This window comes from Manacus candei, unplaced genomic scaffold, assembly GCF_025592945.1.
Source record: "Manacus candei isolate 608988 ecotype Guabito, Panama unplaced genomic scaffold, ASM2559294v1 h1tg000017l, whole genome shotgun sequence".
NCBI classification, from domain to species: Eukaryota; Metazoa; Chordata; class Aves; order Passeriformes; family Pipridae; genus Manacus; species Manacus candei.
The window spans coordinates 20,053,003-20,064,527 of NW_026138065.1; positions in this window are offsets into that span (position 1 = coordinate 20,053,003).

An 11,525-nucleotide genomic window follows, 5' to 3' on the forward strand; every position below is an offset into this window, starting at 1 on the left:
GGTCAGTAAAAGATAGGTACTTGGATGTCGTGTTCCAGAGCACAGCTGGATAATGGACACACTATACAGCGCTTTCTCAAGAAAAGTTAGGTGGAACTATTCAGAGTGAGTTGTACTTTATCAAGGACTCTTGGATGAACTTACCACAGTGTTATCACAAAGATAGCTCTGACTAAAGTGAACAGCCTTTCTCCTGTCACCGTATACAAGCTCCTGAGCAACAGGCCTGTTACAGTATCTGAGTAGGCTCTGATGCTGGTTTTTCCTCTCCTTCCCTCTTTTAGGAGAAGATTACAGTTGCTATGGTTTACTAAAAGAGAGAGATCCTGAAGCCATAGAAAAGAGAATCACGGGATGCTACAATGCCAGGAGTGAAAAAAGATTGCTTAAAATTTGTATTAATTAGAGTAAAGGAAGAAATATAAGGAAAGAAAATTAGGCATAAGCAGTGACTTCAGATAAAAGATTTGTATCATGGTCAAATATTTATTGTGGATAAGCCCCCAAGCTAAACATTTTAGAGGATTCTAGGAAAGCAACAGAAAATTTACTTCACTGTAGGGAGATGGAATGAGTTATCTACTAGGAGTGTTATACCTGTAACCCCAGTAGCACTAGGAAATAAAAACCTACAAATGTTTCTTCTCTGCTGCTTGCACTGCCCACTAGGTGCAGTCACCTTGAGCTACTTTTTCCCTCTGACAGACTGCAATGGGTGAAGGGAGGCTGGATCTACGCTGCTCCTTGTGTATGTCAAGAGCACCCTTAACCCTGATGCAGAGAGTGTATCTTGCTGTGAACCTCAAAAACACTTATACTCGAGGAGACTATCCAGAGCACAATAACCAAATACCCTTCCAGCCATGACATATCCTCTTCTCTCTGAAACATCCTGTAAGCTGGGGATTCAGAGCCAGCACCTGGCAGAACCACTGATGGTTTTACCTCTGTGCAGCACCAGAAAACACGATATGCAGTTTTTTAACTGCTGTGGCTTCTGTCTTGCCTTTCTGTTTGCCATTTAAAGACTCATTTGCCACAAGTGTAGTGGTCTGTTTAACTGCTGATTATCTTAACTGAGCAATTTTAACTTTACATTTGTAAGATCTGTACTTTTAACGCTGTGAGTGAAAATGATGAAGTGTCATGAAATACTCAGCCAAAAAACAGATGTAGTAAGGCAAGCTGAGCAGCAAAAAATACAACACAGATGGTCATGATAAATTAATCGAAGACACAAGGGGGGGAGATGCAAAAAAATGCCATGGAACCTATAACTAGACAGATGTCAAAAATATCTGTGATTATGCACTTAATTGCATTCTCTGTGATTGCTTGGTTTCTAATGTGCACTATTAACAAACAATAACCTTCAAAGACGTTGTCAAGGTTGTTCGCTTTTAAAATGACCACAATCACAAAAGCTGACACAGTCCATGATGTCATCTTTGTAGGGGTAATAATTTTTTAAACATTAATTTCCACTATGTGATGAAAATTGCTCTAGTACTAGAGATGTAACTACTTTCACACCATATCTGAAGGGGTTTTGTCTTTGTCTTACCAAAATATATATTATTTTATTTTACAGTGTTGCAAATCTGACAACAGTTGACAGATTTACATTAGTCCCAGGAGGATTTTAAATGTTTGTTCTCTTTCATTCAAAAGTGACTTTCTTACTGTTCAAAATTCAGTTCAACAGCAGTTTTGCCATTAAAATCAACAGGACCAAGGCTTTGTCCATGCTCTGTTTGAGTTTGTTCCAGAGTCTACTGAAATCAGTGTTGGAAGGGGTAGCAGGATGGGGATTGAGAGGGGGTGAGTGGGAATTCAGCTGATTTGGGAAGGAAATTAAAAAAAAAAAAAAAAAGAAAAAAACCAGGGCTGTGTGTAATGATAATGCTGTCATTTCTCTGAATACAAATACAAAGCACATAGGGAATCTAATTATTTCTCCATACAGTGCCTAACCTCATTATATTACTAAAATTTAATGGAATGTGTTGGGCAAGAAACTAACACATAAAACCCCTTCAGGAGGTAGCAGGAGGAAGAAAAAAGACAAGGATACCTAAGAAACTGTTTGGGATTTGAGACTGGAGGACATAACAGCAGTAAGATCCTCTGGAGGCAAGAACTGAAAACTCAAACAAGTCCCCATGGGATCACACTGTTTGTGTAGTGGCTCCCAGAGAAAGCCAACTCTTCCCACTCTGAGTGAGCCAGACAGAGCTCTGGAGCACGCCTGTATCCTCCTCAGGTCTAACAGGTGCTTCTTTTAAACACTCTAGGAAAAGATGCAGGGTACGAAATCTCCTTGTTACTACACCCTAAAACCTTAAAGCCTACATTCCACAGTTAGGGAAGTAGCATCAACACTCTCTCATTGCCAACAACTGCTAAAGAATGAAGGTTTCTGAAGTTGTGGTGTTTTAGAGAGAGGCACCCTGTGGGCATTTGAAGTAAGCCCACATTTCCTGAGATATCACTTATATCCACAGGTTCTTTCCCAGGTCACCTACATAGCACATGGAAAGCACTTATATCTGAGTTTCAACCCAGCATTTGGGGTGCCCCTTGCACTGCTCCACTAACCTGCTGAGTACTCTAACACTGGCCATAAGCCTCAAATACCTTTTGGCACAGCTGGAAACAAAAGCTGGCATACTGCGACGCTTACACTGGCTTGGGCCAGGGGAGGATTTTCCCTTTGGGGAGGCTGCTCCCTGCTTTCTGTGTACTTTCTTCACTGGAGCCTGCAGACAGAGGGGCCCTCTGCTGCAGGAGCTGCAAGAGACGCTCCAGCTCAGTTGGGCTGGGAAAAGCAGAGGGCACTCACAACAATTTACCCATTCTTGCACACAGCGTTTTGGAGAGAATGAGTGTGTTGCCTCTGTTGCCTCCTGACTTCATACCTACAGCCTGAAGAGCCCGAGTGTTCCAGGGGCAAGGGGAGACTTTAGTTGCTCCCTGTGGGTCACAAACAAGCCATTAAAGTAGGATCGCAAGGGGAGGGTGGGGAACTAGGGAGCTCTAGCATAAGTTTGTTTTTCCAGACCATATCTAATTTGCTCTCTTTAAAATGCTAATTCTTAAGGTAAATCTTAAATGTCTTGAACATAATTCCTTCAGTCAAATGCCTATTTTCCAAAAGATACGTAGCATTACCCACCCACAGACCTGTATTTCTTTCAGCGTGGGAGGTCAACATTTGAAATTGTAATCCCACAAATGCTGAGATTTGTTCTAAATCTAGAGCCTGTAATTTTTTAATTTTTTTTTTTAGATATTGTTTAAATTCAACTGAACAACTGGTCTTTCCTTAAGGCCAGCCCCAGGCCACCCCACTCACCCATTACCTACCATTACACTGAGACTATCAGACCAAGTGCAGTCCTTGTTGCAGGGGAGCTTCACTGAGGAAGGTGTTAAATGCAGTGATTTAGCAATAGCACATGTTTCGGTCTCTTAAGCAGCCGGTGCTCTATGCAAGCAGATGCATCTAGCAAATTGTATTCACAACACATAGAGTTGTGTCAGTTCAGTCAGTCCTGAGCCTCTGTGCCCACGAGTGAGTTGTAGAACCTCACTGCAGCACTGTAGAACCTGTAGAACCTCACTGTAGAACCTGCACTCCATTGGAAGGTAAAACTCCATACCCGTGGCATGAGGCAGCAAATGCAAGAGATGATGCAGAGGCTGTCCTCTGCATCAAGAGAGCTATCAAGATATAGCTGAAATAAATCAGGCTCAGCCTAGATGAGATATTCTAATATGGTGCTTATCTGCCACCCCACCCTTCTGTATGACAGAAACTGTTTTGGGCCTGCCAGTAGAATGTTCTACATCGTAACTCAAAATATTAATTATTTGACAAGCTAGTGCTCATTTTCTTATCACTGCAGCTGTCGGTCTTCTGTTGTGATTCTAAATGGTTAAGCAAACTGTATGCTAGGAGGCGTAATCTGCTGTAATACGCCGCGGTCTGATGCATGCACCTAGATTGGAGTGTTACTTAAGCTTTAATCCCCAAGAAATCAGTGATTACCCACAGGAGACAAATGGAGTGCTGTTTATAGTATAGTTGCTAGACAACGGTGCACCATATAAAGTCTATTTGTCCAAAGATTAACTGAATCTCAGAGGCTAACAACTTTTCCAACAACCTCTTTATGAACGGCAAAGTTTAAAACATCTAAATTTTCGATAGAGAAGAAAGTAATGCCATTATTACCTGGCATTTGCAGGGACACAGGGAAACAATGAGTGTGGTGTACAATGTTGAGGAAGGGGCTTGTAGGGCTTAGTCTGCAGAGAAGTAAAGGAGCAGCACGGTGAGTACTCTGCACAGGTCCTTGTCACTCCTCTGCACACACAAGGTATGCATTTCCCCAGCATTTTTACACCAGTGCCAGGTAGCTGTTTTAAAGCCTTTCATTTGCTGCCTCCCTCAGAGAGTAGAACCAAAAATAGTAAAAACTGACCAAAAAAATGCACCATTAGATCCATCTCTTTTTCTCCCGTTTCCTCTCCTGAGTGCTACAGCACCTGCCTTTGTTCGTGTTGGCAAAGGGGGATATGTAAATGTAGCAGAGCTGGGCTGCACTTATCAAGATCTATTTGTGTTTCCTTATTTACTGCAATGCTGCCACACTTAGTTTTCCCTCTTTTTATAGTTTTTTTGTTGTCTCTTTGACCACACCATTTTTACCTTCTTCCCAATAGAGAAAATGAAGCAAGGAAGGAATATGGGGGCAAGGGAGGGGGTCCTGTGTGCGGGAGAAGCAGAAGGACAAGAAACCCAACAGCAGCTCAGATTAGCAAGCTTTAAGAATTGAATGTCTGGATTATATAGTCTTTACAATATATTTAGCCTCTGTGTTACTTGATAACTTTCTGAAATAATCTTGGGGTTTTTACAGGGAGAGAGCTGTTCAAAATGTACATGAATTCTTCAAAATCCAATCCTCTTAAATTATTTTCTCAAAGCCTGGTCAGTGCTCTTTTGTGTCTTCTTAACATATGGCAACAACACTGTGAATTTCCCCTTTCTTTCTGTAAAGTCCACGTAGGCCCTTACAGACATGTGATGGCTTAAATGCCCTCTCATGACCTCTTTTTTCACATGGAGAAATTCAGCAAGTTTGTGCAATTGTCCTACAATTTGCACAGAATAAAACTTCTATCCCTCCAGGCCTTATTCTTGCTGCCAACTGACATTTGCATGGTGAAAGTGTATTCCTTCAAATACGGATTTAAGAATCAGGTCCACTTTTCTGCCAGATGAAGGCAGGACCAGCTCCAAGCCTAGCAGTAAAGCAGCAAAGAGGGATCAGCTAAATGGTGCTGACTTGCCCATTGTTGTGCTGTGGATGCCCAGGTGTTGAAGGTGGTCACTACTGGTGACAAAGCCTCCTGCTTTTAGTCCCTTCTGGTAAGAAGGTCATAGCAAAATTATATAAATATGTTCTCCAGTTAGCCCCACTGGACACTAATAAAAATATCCAGCAGAGACAGGCTCACAGCACATCCCTGTTGAGACCTTATTCGAAATTACCTCTTACACTGAGATAAAGGAACCAGAGAGAGCTCAGAGAGTGATTTTTCAACCAGCATTTATTTGTTATGGTATTTCATCTACACCACAGTGTCCCTAGTGCATCATTAACTTCTAAATTGTTGCACAGAAGTCCGTGCAGCCAAGAGCAGGATTTGGCTTGCACATTACTAAGATTTGCTCTTCTGGTTTATGCTGTTTCAACAGCCATCAAGATGAAGACTATCTATTCTTAGCTTGAGTAGTGGCACTAATGCACAGCACTGCAAGACAAGCAGAGAAATATGTCCCCCAAAGTGCTACCTTTCTGTGGGACAAAGGCAGTCAGGGCCAACCATAGCTCCTAGGACACCCATTTAGACATTTATACACAAAGCCTCCAAGGTACAGGACATGCATCCTCCCAGGCTGAAGCTAGAACTTGCTTGCAAATTCAGAGAGAGATTTAAACCAGGATTATCTGTGTAGCTTAAATGGACAAAAAAGAACCAATATGGACTTCACTGAAGATTTCCTCCCCATAGAGGGAGGAAGATCACATCCAGGAAGATCACATCCACTGTACCAGAGCATTTTTTTTCCTTTCTATGATTAGTGTCACAGAATGAAAATTCAGAATATGTAGGCTCTGGTTTTGTGAGGAATTTTTCTTCTTTTGTCTCTTACCTACCAGGGATTTCGGTACCTTCTGCCCAGTGTGGAAAACACCACTTTAGTAAGTGGGAGCATTTGTTGAAATAAAGGGACTGAAGCTGCTGAAAAAGTGAGGACTGGGTGATTGGGCAGCTCTTTGAGCAAGAGCAGAGGCACTGTAGAGAAAAAATGTAGAAGTAAGAAGTTCTTTTCTTATGCAAAAGCTGTCCACCCCCTTATATCAAGAAACGACAGCGTCATGGAAGTTAGCAAAAAAAATACTGAACATCTCCGTTCAGCATTGCTTTCAATTAATCCTCTGTAAAAAGAAAATCTCTCTCACACCATGCTCACTTGGCCTCTCCACGGACTTACAGAGAAAAAGGTTTTAAGTGGTTTTACGTGCATTAGTGGGTACTGTTGCCACTCCAGTCTCTGAGAGGGTCACTCCCTTCAACCCCAATTCCAGTGCTTGTGGTTTGGAGAGAAAGGTCACACATGAAGATGTGCATGGTGACTGAGCTGCGCTCCAGGGCTGGAGCCTGGCCCTTCGGAGGGGATGGAGGTCCTTCATGGCAGTGGGCAGAGCTTCTCCCATGTCTCTGCCTGTTTGGAGGTGGATGCTGCAGCTCTGCTTACCAAAGGCTGACAGTCTGCAATTGATGCTGATGCTTTCTCAACCCATGGCTGACCTGGAAAGGAACAGTATAAAAATGAAAGCCTCCTTTCTTTCCTGAGTACTGCTATTACTGTGAAGTGGTAGTCTGCTCAGAGCTTGCCTGCTGGGAGGAAGAGACTGTCATTTGAGAGCAGATACTGCAAGGACACACTTATTTTGCTGTGAGACTGCTTTTTCCCAATTATCCCAAATAACATATTACATAGGTTTCAATGCTGCCTTATTTTTTTCATGCAGTCAAGCCTCAAGTGCCATCAGAAGATGAAACAGAAACTTGAGTAACCAGGCTACTCTCCTGAAGAGGGAGGGCTAGGCACTGCCCTCTCTGAGGACCCATTGTAGCAGCAGGTAGCAAAACTAGAGAAATTCCCCTGGAAAATTACTGACAAAAAATAAAATGCAAAACAAATAACCTGTTCCCATTTCAGCTGCTTATTGCTACAGCAAAATTGTCTGTCAGCAAGGGGGACAGAAATTGCATATTGTCCGTGCGTGGCAGCTCATATTGTCTTCATTTTGCGAGCACAGTCCAGCACAGCTTCCTGCAGGCAGTGACCAACTTTCTTTGACATTCTGAGTGCTTCTAATGGGGAAGTGCACACATAGCACTAATTCTGGGGGAAATGTAACTTCTGGAGTGGGATACTAGTGGCAAAAAAGCTGCAGCAAAGCAGAGGATCTGACTGCCATCTTCTTTCCCTCCAGCCACTGTTAGATCGTACCAGAAATCGAACTGTCCCGATGGGGTGGTCTCTGAAGGAGCTGCACGAATGGGAGGGATGCTGGCTCAGAGGAGTGGCCAGTGCTTCAGCAGTGGCAGATCAACTCCTTGGGTTGTGGTGCCAGCAGTTGGTAACCTTGACACTGCCTACTTTGCTTTGGTCTTCTGATGTTCTTATGAATATATATCATCATCACAAAGTGACAGTCTTGTTGTAGAGAAATACCATCCCCAACCTCTTCAGCCAGTATGGGGACACTGCTGTTCATTTCCTTTACCTTCGTCCATCTTAGTCTTTCATAATATAAGACTCATTAAAGGCCTCCCAGTAACCCGGAGAGAGACCATGGTGACCTTGGTAGCTGTGCTGAGTTATGATACAGATGGCTCTGGTTCCTCCTCAGAGCTCAGCCCTACACTCTCATATGAAATGTGGAGTTGAGAGGCTGTGGGCCAGACCCGGTGACCACGCTGATCCACATCACAGGAATGATGGGTCCTGTATGGCTGTGAAACTGCTCCATTTCGCAGAGGGCTGAACTGCCCTGTGCAGAAGGAACAGGCGGAGAAAAAGTCTTCTTCACATCATGTTGCTGATCTGGTGACTGTGAAGGAGCAGACAGGCTAAAACAAACAGTGCAGCAGCAGTTAGTGCTCTATTGTGAAAGAGAGCATGTGTGTGTGAGAGGTAGACTGAGTCCCACTCTAGAAGGCCAGATCTGGCAACTTAATGTTTCAGGTGTTCTTCCTTTTGCATAAGTACATTTCTGATGGCTGCAGTTCAGTAACTATTACCCTGAAGGACTCAGCATAAGGTATACCACCACAGTTGTGTTGACTTCACTCAGTTCACACCAGCATGGGACCTAACCCATGCATACATTAGAGTAGAATCTGGCTAGGGATGCCTTCACCCTCTCATTACTCGTTTCACACCTGCTCCATGGAAATCATCTGTGTCTGTCATCCACTCAAGCTTTAGACTGAAGAAGAGCTCAAAGCAGAAGGTCAGATTTTAACCCAGCGCAGCCACAGGGAGTTGAGGTCTCTTTTTCGCTGCAAATATTTGTCTAGCACATTCCTGATGCTTTGGGAGATAATGATAGAAGATTAGAATGGTTATCATCTCTGCAAGGAGTGGCTTGATGTGATTCGTGAAACACAGCTCAGCCAGAATGAAGCTGGTCCTGTGCCAGCAGCTGAAATGCAAGGAAAATGAAGGGGAAAAACACTGATGTGTTTTCAGCGATAGGGCTACAAGAGGATTAATTCTGTGATGTCTGAGTCCAGCGTTCCAGAAAGTGACTAGCTATAATTCATTAACTCTACTGAAAGGCTTTGCTGTGGATTTGAGAAGGGACACGGAGAGTGGCCAAAAAATCACACTGGTTCATGGGGCCCGATCCTTGGCATTGACTGATGTTCATTGTATGCTAGCAAGAGAAAGCTGAAAGGTGGAGATGAACACCCATGGGCTCTGTGACAGTTTATAAAGTAGCAGGGCCAGCTCAAAAATGGCTGAGGCAACAGCACAAGGGAAAGAAGAAAGAAAGATTGAGTTGCAGTAAGCTGAAGTGTTCACTGAGCTTATAAAACAGATCTTTTTTTTTTCCCCGCACCACACCATACTGGTCCTTGACAAAGACAGATAAATGCATTTTTGAGTTATAATACGAACTGTAATGAAATCATAACACCAGCGAGCAATGCTGTTTTCAGCAGAAACACATCGGTTACAGGAGTTGCGGAATCCTGATTCAGGTGGCTTTGTGACAGGATTTACCTGCACATTTATTTATTCTTTAAGGTGTATCATCGCTATTAGAGCTACTATTCGGCTCAGTGGGTGGTTTATTTCTTCTTTATGGAAGCTGTAAATGTCCTGAGAAATGGTGTTCCTTTCAGTGACCGAACAGGTACCATACGGAGAGCTTCCCGCCTGCCATCTGCTCCAGCCTGGCTAGGAGGGACCGGCTGTGGAGGCAGCAATCATTCAATTATCACTGACACCTAGTCCTTGAGGTCTCTGCTGATGGCCCATAACAGTCCAATAAGTCTTACTTGTGATGTGCACAATTATTCAATAAGAAGTTGATTAAGACCATCTGTCTGATTAATGGCCCAGGTTCCTAAAAGGTGATTATGCACTGCAAATGCAGGTAGCTCCTCCGAGGTTAGTACAACCCTAACAGTTTATGGCAGCCAAGGACCTGGCCCCTTCTCCGAGTCTGCACTTACCAGATGCAATGCTACGGTGTTCTGCTCGGCTGAGGGCACTGGCACCCCTCACACAGCCAAATGTGGTGTGACTGCTAGGATAATGCTTTGGCAGAGGTCAAGCAGTGTGTAGCAAGTGATGTGTGATGTGAGGGATGACAGCTTGTGCGCAGCTGGTGCCCAGCACGTTGCTTACCTCGCGCCTGAGAAATGCAGTGTCCTGGAATCTGCAATGAGTGATTCTTCTGTAACTGGATGAACATATGTGTGTGTGCACCTTTAGCATGTTTGGGGATGATTTAATGATGGACGTGTCTAGGAAAAGGGGAAGATGCATGAACATTCCATGCACAACTGTTCTGGGAGCTGACTGTGTACATGGAGCTGTCCTCTCAGTTAGGTTTGGGCTGAAGAGTAAGACTTCACATCACCAGTTAAACTGTATTTCAGGCATGACAGGAGTCAGGAGTTGTGCTGCAGGAACTGACAGCAAAGCACAGAAAAGGGATTAGACCTTCAGATCAGAAAAAAAAAAGAAAGAAAGAAATTGAAAATACGAAGGTAGAGTGCAGTCTCATAGCTGCAGATTGCACTGCATGGCTGTGGAGCACCTTGTTTTACAGGTATCTGAAAGTGATAGAAAGAGCAGAAATCAAGAGCTCCTGCTGTCTTCTATTACAAGCTCTCATTCCCACTTGCCTGCCACACACAAACGTGCAGACACACACCTGGGGTTTTTAAACACATATTGAACAGCCAACTTGAAGAGGACAAAATGTAAGAGTCACAAAAGTCTGTTCTTATTAACTGTGCAATGAGAAAACTTAAAAAGAGGAAGCTACTGACTCTGAAGTAAAAGATGCTCAACTATAAGATGGTCCAATATAAATAAAAGTTTAAAATACTGGTGTGCCTGTAGTTTTATTAGCAGGCTTCAGATTAGGCATCTACTCAGGCATTGCCTCAAGTGTGTGTGGGGGTTACTTCAGAAAAATGGTTGTGGAAAGTCAAGCCATCCTTCCACTCTGCCGTTGGCTGCTCCTGAGATGAGAGTTTGCTATGGAAAGCCGAAACTCTGCTGGAACCAGCAGCCTGCGTGAAAAGCAGCTCCTGTGCACAGCTGCCTCCACTGCCTGGAGGACAGGACAGCCCAGCAGCAACTCACCTGGGTCTGCAAGGGGACCACTGACACACGGAGAGTTACCTGCATCCCGCCTGCAGGGCTCCCTGTAGGACCAAGCTGGCAGAGGAGCCCTAGTCTCTACGGTGAGTCTTGTATCTCCCTGAGCTTTGGGTGAGAGCTGTCACCTCGTAGTTAGGATCACAAGCCCAGGAAAATACAAAGGAAATGTCCTTCTTTCAGAACTCTCTGGGTTCTGCAAACACAAAGCCTCTCCTCCCAAATGTTTTCTTAGGGAAGGTGGTCACATACTACCCCAGACCTTGCTGCTGCAGAGTAGCAGGATGCAGCAGAGTCTGGTCAAAGAGAGGCTCAGTGACCTGCAAGCCACAGGGATGCAAATCTCAGATCCTCCAGTGTCAAACTGTAATTAATGAAAAATCCCCACTCAGTGTATTTCTTTATAATATTTCTGACAGCATGTCAAAACAGTTTCACATAACTGAAGAAGATGCCAATGCCATTCACAAAGAGCGGGACCAGCCAGAGCTTTTCGAGGCACTGGTAATGTTGCCTTCACCAAGCAAACAAACAG